We start from the raw sequence: 6011 nt of genomic DNA, 5'->3' as shown, positions 1-6011 counted from the left end.
CAGTTGACAGTCGGGGAAGACCCGCCCCGCCACTCCCAGGAACCACTGCGCACGCCTGCCCTGCCTGGCTTGCAGCCGGCGCCGGCCCGCCCACCCTTGCCTGGAGCATGTCGGGACGTGTAGTCCACACCCGCGGGCGGCGCGCCCTCTGCACGGCAGGTCTCAGCGCGCCACGTGCGGCCCGGGTCACTGCGCAGCGAGCTGGTCTCCGCGTGTCGGCGCCTGCCCTCCACCCTCCTGGGCGGATCAGCCCCGAGCCGGCTCGCCGTGGTGCCGCGGTGTGCGGGAAGAGCTGCCAGGCTGCAGCGTGGAGCCCGGAGCCTCCTGGGCTGACTGCAAGTTGACCACCCTTGAGCCAGTGCCAGAGGCGCCCACGCCTGGCCTTTGCGGCCTCGGCCTCACTTGTGCATGCAAGGCACGGCCTGGCACCCCGGAACTGCGTAGTGAGTGGGATCTCTGAGGCCTTCAGCTCCTGACTGGGCAGTGCCTGTACTTCAGGGCTGACGCTTTTTCTACGTAGAGTTAGGCTAGAAACTTGGACCTGGGATCAAGGGGGAGGGGGCGCGACCATGACGGAGCCAACTCGTCCCTCCTAGTCTTTGCCCGGGGCCTGACTTGTGTCTGTAGTTTGTTTATGTTCGTGGCTCCGAGATTGTGCATTTCTCCTTGACAAGCGTATTATTTACTGATTTGAGCGTCCATCCCTGCCAGGCACTGTGTTAGACACTCAGATGAAGACAAAGGAGTGTACACAGTGGTTGTGAAACTTCGCTGCGAATTCGAGTCCCTGGGGTGGAGAAGCAAATCCCGTGCCCTGGCACCACCCCAGACCAGTCACATCAGCACGCCTTGGGTGGAATGCAAATACCAGATTTTTTTTTTTTTTTTAATTTACAAAAGGCAACCAACACTGAGAACCAGAGAACTAAAATATCCGTGGAGACTGGCTGAAGAAATGAATCAATACTCCAGGACCTAGAAAAATACTAGGTGCTGTGGTTCGGATGCCCCTCCACCCCAAATGTGTGTTAGGACTTGGTTGTACTGTAGAGGCGTTAAGTGGAAAATCTAATCCCTTCACAGTGTCCCAAGGTGGATCTTGGATGTGCTAAAATCATTAGGCACCATGACTGAGTTCTGGTGGATTTATAAGAACAGGAAAGAGGGCCAGCCTGTGGCAGTGGGTGGCAGTTAAGGTGACTGGATCCCACATGGCTGACAGCATTGGTTTGAGTCCCAGACCCAGCAGCTTGAGAAACACGGATGCCTGTGTGTGCGTGCCCAAAATCCTGAAAGGAGAGAGAAGTGGAAAAGGGATTGCAGTGTGACCGTTCCTATTGAGAGAGTTGCTTTCTCACATTCCCTCAGTCTCTGAGGCCTGTGCACAAGCTCTCTGGCAAATTAAAAAAAGCAAGGTGGGGCAGAATAGACAGAACTTACAACCTTCCTGCTCAGGAGCCTACCCTCTGCACCATGTAGCTCAGGGCAGGCTCCTCAGAGCCCTGTCCACCGCTCATGAATCTGCTGTTTCTTCACAGACATGTCAACAAATGTTGCTGTTCTGAAAATGGGACTGAAGTGTTCGAGGCAGGCCAAATCATTGCCTGTATTAAGCAACAAGTTGTGCTACTTAAGAAGAAAGACATTTTACAGGTAACCAAGAGAAGAGAAGGAAGCCTTTGAGTTGAAAATGCTTAGCGGAAGAGAGAAATCAGACTGAAACAAGAGCAAATTCAATCAGAAATTCAGACGGAGCGCAGGCAATACCATTTCTGTCTGGTACTCCACTGTGAGCTAGATCAGCAGTTAAAAAGTCACCAACAGGGACCAGCAGATGGTGTAATGGCTGTGCCGCTGGACTTTCATGCAGTCGACCGTTATTCGAGTCCTGGACCCAGTGTGCGTGCGTGTCCAAGATCCCAAGAGGAGAATGGAGGAGAAGGGATTGGCGGCATGACCATCCCACTGGGGGAGGAAGGGGTGATTTCTTGCCTTCTGTTTCTCTGTCTCTCTCTGTCTTTCTTTCTTTCTTTCTTTTTTGGAGAGGTTTTTGCGCGTGCGCTCGCCAGACAGACAGACAGACAGAAAGCGAGAAATCACTCCCCCAGGGGGAATGGTCACGCCACCGGGTCCGGGACTTGAACCGTGGTCAACTACATGGGAGTCCAGCGACATAGCCATTACGTTAACTGCTGGTCCCTCTCTCTGTCTTTCTAGCAAGTGCATGTGCCATATAGCAAAAACCTCTCAAAAACAAAAGAATTACACCAATAACAACCATATCTTTTGGTGCCAAAGAACAGCTGAAAGGAGGAGGGGGGTAAGAAAAGATGAGGGGCCGGCAGGTGGTGTGGTAGATAAGAGCGCTGGATTCCCACATTGTCCGATCATGGTTCAAGTCCTGGACCTGGTGGCTTGCTTTCTCGATTTCCCTTTCTCTCTCTCTGATGATGAAATTAAAAAATAGCAGTAACAAGTAGAATTAAATAAATAAATTCTTAAAAAAAAGAAAAAAAAAAGAAGATGAAAGTTCAAAGGGAAGGAGAGAAAAGAAGAAAAACCAGCAGTCACTAGTAGGAAGTGCAAACTGTAAGGCAATACATGAGTCTCATCTGGATCTTCAGATGGTTGGGTTATTACTGTCAGAAAACACCAGATGAAGATACTTTGTATAGAAAATTGAGTGATGAAGATACTTTGTATAAAAAAATACTTTGTATAGAAAATTGAGGGTTAGAGAAAGAGCGCTTACAAAGGGTGTTAGTGACCTGATGAATCACGTTCCTCTTGAACAGATACAAAAGGATTGGGAATTTACTTTGTAACCAGAAACCTGCAAAGATAAAGAATACTATCACAAGCAGTGCTGCTCTGTCCTGATTCACCTAAGAAAACTGAAATCGTGCTTCCTTCTAATGGGTCTGTTCCTGGAGGCAGAATTGCTTTTGATGCTTTACTGGAGTGGTGATTGAGCTTAGGGCTAAGGCTGTGATCCAGCCCAATCATTACAGTGAGGGCGACGTGGGGCTACATTCACAGGAGCACCCCATGAAACATGAGGGGAGGCCGTGTGCAGAGCTCCACTATGACCAACAGTGGAATCAAGTAAAATGATTTCTCTACTGAACTGCATTGAAGAAGACTTTAGCAGTAATAAAAATGTATCTGTCACTTATTTGGGTCATGTGCACTCACCAGAGAGACGCTAAGAGGGAAAGTGAGAAATCATCCTCAGAAGGGACAGCCATGCCACAATTCCTTCTCCGTTCTTCTCATGATTTTGGGCATGCATGTGATTTTCAAGCTGCCAGGTCTGGGACTCGAACCGCAGTTGACCGTGTGGGAGTCCAGCACCTTAGCCACCACACCATCTTCTAGCTCCTGTCATTTATTTTTAAAATGTACAGTAAAGGATCAGTAAGTGGCTCTTACTTTCTCTCTCTCTCCCCCACCTTCTCCCTGTGGCGAGTGCATGTGCCCTATTGCAAAACTGAAACTAAAACTAAAATTAAAAAGTGCAGTAGGGACCAGCAGATGACATAATGGTTACATTGCTGGACTCCCATGTAGTCAACCAGGGTTCGAGTCCTGGATCCGGTGACTTAAAACTCATGCCAGGCTCAGGTGTATGCTTGCCCAAGATCCTTAGAGGAGAAGGGATTGTGCATGGCCATCCCTCCTGGGGGGTGATTTCTTGCCTTTTGTCTCTCTGTCTCTCTGTCTCTTCGGTGAGCACACATACCCTCTAGCAAAAATTTCTCTAAAAAGAAAAATAGAAAGTACAGTAAAGAGTGTCTCTCCTACTCCTGTCCCTGTCCAGTTCCTATCCTACTAATTTTTCCTCAGGTGGTTTTCTGCATATATCTATGAATAAAAAATACCATTATGCATTTAATTTTTTAATACAAAATGGCATGGTATCCTGTATCCATCATAACAAAGTAGAAAATGTCATAGGAGCAAACAATTCTAACATCTTAGTGGCTTCCTCCTCACTCCTGCTGTATCCATCCCATGTTGGCTGGGCCTTCAGTTCACAGTTTTTCTTCAACCAGGATTGCAAACCTACGGAAGGTGAGGGAACAAGCTGCCAGGCCCAAGACTTGAACTGTGGTTGGCCGCGTGGGAGTCTAGCATCTTAACCATCACACCACCTGCCAGCCCCATGTCTTTTCTTTTTAAAAAAATCTTACTATAGGGTGTGAATGTTCTCTGGAGAGACAGAGAGGGAGGAAGTGAGAAATCATCCTACAGTAGAGAAGGCCCGCCGCAATCCCTTCTCTTCCATCTACTCTTGGGATTTGAGGAATGTGCACACACACACCCAGCGCATTCCTCAAGCCACCAAGTCCAGGCCTTGAACTGTGCAGTCAGCCATGTGGGATCCAGCCACCTTAACCACCATGCCACTGGGTGGCCCATTCTTCTTCTCTTTTAATAAGAGGAAGAGAGAGAGAGAGGTAGGGATCCTTGATAGAAAGAGCTTCCTGCCCCAACCTTCTGGTCAGCTAGGACCATATACTCCACTGTACCCAGTCTGTCTAGGTGTGCTGAAAACCGAGCCTGGGCCTCCTGTGCAGGGGCACCCTCCCACTGTGCCACTGTGCCTAGGCTGCCTGCTCCTTGGATCCCATGTACTCTCTTTACTGGATTACTCTGTCTGGCAGAGCATTGTCCTTTACTGCTGCACCATCGGCCAGCCCCGAAACTCACCTTTTTCTTTTTTTAAAATAATTTTTCCAGAAGACATGTGTACTTGCTGGACAGAGATGAAGAGTGAGAATGCACCCCCATGATGGATGGTCATGCCAAAGTCCTTTTTCCTCCATTCTCCCCCTCCTTTGGGGGTTTTGAGCACACACGCACCTGGCACTGTTGCAGAAAACCAGACGCCAAGGAATGGAAAGCTGCACTCAGAGAGATTAGGAGAACTGTTTATTCTGGTGGTGGGCACAGAGGAGTTAACACTCTTAATCTCCAGGCCCCACTGTGGGTTGGACATGGTCTTCTATGGGGGAATTGGGGAATGGGAGGTTTCAGAACCTGCCCTACATAGCATCAAAGGGAGGTGGCAGAGAAGACTAATCTATTCAAGATACTAATCTGTTGAAAGTACTAATCTATTTCAGATACTAATCTATTCAAAGTTTGCAGGTTACTCTGTAGCTCCAGGGAGGGGCAGTAAGTTTGCTGGAGGGCAGAAACCTTAGACAGCTATCAGCCCTGAGTTATTCATGAACTCAGGGTCTCTCCAGATCAGCATGTCTCACAAGCCACCAGTTCTAGAATGCAATGGTGCAGCCATATATATGGGATCCAGTTGCCTTAACCATCATGCCAGTGGCTGGCCTACCTCGATTTTGATATTCAACCAGAATAACATTTTATAGTGATGTCATTTTCATTAAAAATTGTGAAGACATATTTCATTGGCTACTAATAACCACTGATTCTGTGAAAAAAAAATTTCCTTTTGATTCCTATTTTCAACAGAGGCCTCTCTTTGTCTTTCAGTATCCGTTTTTCTTTAGTAAAATGGTGCCTAAGTTTTGGCTGAGTTGTGGATGACATTTCTTAGCTTTCCTTGCAGCGTGTTCTGGTCAGTGAGGTGTGAGTTGAGATTATGAGATTTGGGGCATACACACTTGGTGTTTTTTATTTATTTCTTTATTTTTGAGAGTTTTATTTTATTTTATTTTTCTATAGGGTGTGTGTGCTCACCAGGAAGAGAGAGAGACAGAGACAGAAAGTGAGAAATCGCCCCCCATGGGGGATGGCCACGCCTTAATCCCTTCTCCATTCTCTTGGGATCTTGGGCACAAACGCACATGCACCCGGTGTGAGTTTAAGCCACCGCGTCCGGGACTCAAGCCGCGGCCGAGTACATGGGAGTCCAGCAACCTAACCGTTACGCCATCTGCTGGTCCCCACACTCGGTGTGTTTTTAAGCCACTGGATCTGATCTCATGTGGTCAGCCATGTGAGATCCAGCCCGTTTATTCACCAGGCCG

This window comes from Tupaia chinensis, unplaced genomic scaffold (assembly GCF_000334495.1).
Source record: "Tupaia chinensis unplaced genomic scaffold, TupChi_1.0 Scaffold000617_2, whole genome shotgun sequence".
In the NCBI taxonomy this organism is placed as follows: domain Eukaryota; kingdom Metazoa; phylum Chordata; class Mammalia; order Scandentia; family Tupaiidae; genus Tupaia; species Tupaia belangeri.
This window is presented reverse-complemented; position numbering follows the sequence as displayed.